Source organism: Benincasa hispida, chromosome 5 (genome assembly GCF_009727055.1).
Source record: "Benincasa hispida cultivar B227 chromosome 5, ASM972705v1, whole genome shotgun sequence".
Taxonomy (NCBI): Eukaryota; Viridiplantae; Streptophyta; class Magnoliopsida; order Cucurbitales; family Cucurbitaceae; genus Benincasa; species Benincasa hispida.
In genome coordinates, this window is record NC_052353.1 from 55,497,615 (window position 1) to 55,499,852 (window position 2,238).

A 2,238-nucleotide genomic window follows, 5' to 3' on the forward strand; every position below is an offset into this window, starting at 1 on the left:
GAGAGTCTAAAGAAACAACCTAAGACTTGAAAGAGCTAGGTTAGAATCTAGACTCGAGAGAGCAAGATTTGACTGTATAAATAAGAGATAGGGACTTAGAGATAAGCTCTGTTTGCCAACCTGCATCGCATGCATCATAGAGATAGGAATGATATTATGTGGTCGCCTTATTTTTTTTGTGTGTCATGTTGTCATCACATAAATAAGAATAGAGGCCTATATGTAGGTCCTATAGACTTATCGCATATATTGCATGAGTTCTAGCATTAGAAGTCGTAGCATTCGCATCGAGAGATGGTTTACTATTGTATGTTTGTTGCATGATCGCATAGCATGAACGCATCCTAAGAAGTGTTAGCCGAAACCCTTCTCAACCCATTCACCGCATACTCATCGTATCTTCTGTTTTATCAACTCTTTTCGAACTCCACCACATTTATTTATTTTCATTACCGCAACAAACAAAACTAATAACTATTTGAGTTACTGGTTACCGTAAAGTTTTCCTAAAAATTACCACCACATATTGTTCTCCCAAATCCCTGAGTTCGACCCTAGACTTACCAAGAAACTCAGTGGGGTTTACACTTGGATTCCACTGAGAAAACTTGAGTGCTCAATGCATTTTTATCATCGCATTTCATCCATATTTCCACATCATAAAATAACATATCAAGTTTTTGGCGCCGTTGCCGGGGACTTTGGCAAAATAGTGTGCTAACAGTAATTTTTCTGATTTCTTTGCAGACTCTCAATCTCTGGTGAATTACGACCCAGAGATTGAGAGGACATTCAGACGAAGATTAAGAGACCGCCAAAAACAACAGTCAAACAAAGAAGATATGGCGGAGCAACTTGGAAACGGAGCACCAAATGAAAATAACGTCATGGCGAATCCAATCCTTCTGGCTAATGATCGTAATAGACCCATTAGGGACTATGTATTGGCAAACCTCTATGATTTCTCTTCAGGAATCATGAGGCCTACCCTCGACGGAAGCTGATTAGAAATGAAGCCGGTGATGCTGCAGATGATCCAGACTGTAGGACAATTCGGAGGACGGCATGGAATTTACAATTAATCGAAAATGCAAAAGAAATAATCAAACCGAGGTTTCATCCTAGAATACTCCATTAATCCGGACATCCACAAAAAATTTAACAATTAAACAGAGAGTAGATATGCTGCACCCACCGCGAATGCATATGCAATTCTTTGCGTCAATGAAATTGGAATATCAGCAACCTGACTCTGATACCAATTGAAGGAATTCTTAAACAAGAGTATCCATGAGCAGATTCGGATCTTTCTGATTTCATTATGACAGAACTACCACACATACATTCTAACAAACAGATATACATTGTAACACTAATTATAGGCATGCTTTAACAATTACTATATCAAAGACTAAGTAACCATACTAGTTGAAGACAATTTTCACTCGAACTCAGTCCAGCGGAAGCGAACTTCTCTACGCTCCTTATCGCCCACCAAATAGTCGCCTAGCAGTACCACAGTCGTCTACACGATTGGTAATGCACGAGATCTACACGATTAGTCAATCATGTTATATATAATTAACCAGTTTAATTATATCATATATAATCGAACTCCCTCTTATCAATTTGAACATTTCAAATTGACCCAAAAACTGATTCCCAACTTTATCCAGGCTACCAAGGGGACCTTATGAACCTATGACTCGAAGCTCCAATGGTACGTGAATAGATGACTAAACTCTTTAGTCACGAGATCAACCATCAGTTAACTGCCAAGCATTCCACTAAAGACCAACAGCTGAACTCTTCTTACCACAGATATATTTCTATGTCCATCGGATATAACCAATCAGGAGTACGATGATTCTTCACAAATGCTCTTAAATACAGTTGAGCCAGTTTATCGTTTTGCCCCTGTAGTTACATTTCACTCCTTAAGTACCACTAATTCCTCTAATGAGCAATACAACATAGTCCAACTATGTGTGAACACCTCTCGGTCCAAGAGAATGTGTGTGGCGCCACATCGTTCAAGCCCTGAAATTAACCCTTAAGAGAGATATCTATCTAGTTGCCCCTGCTTCAAGGAAGAGTGAATTCCATCTTGCGTAGCTGGTTCCCCGCCCTCAAATCAGACGAATTCCCAAAGTGTAGGTTTGAGTCGGCGACCTGGCCCCTCGCACCAATACAAATCAAAGGACCGCCTCAATGGCAAGAGTTCCCAACTCACTCAGG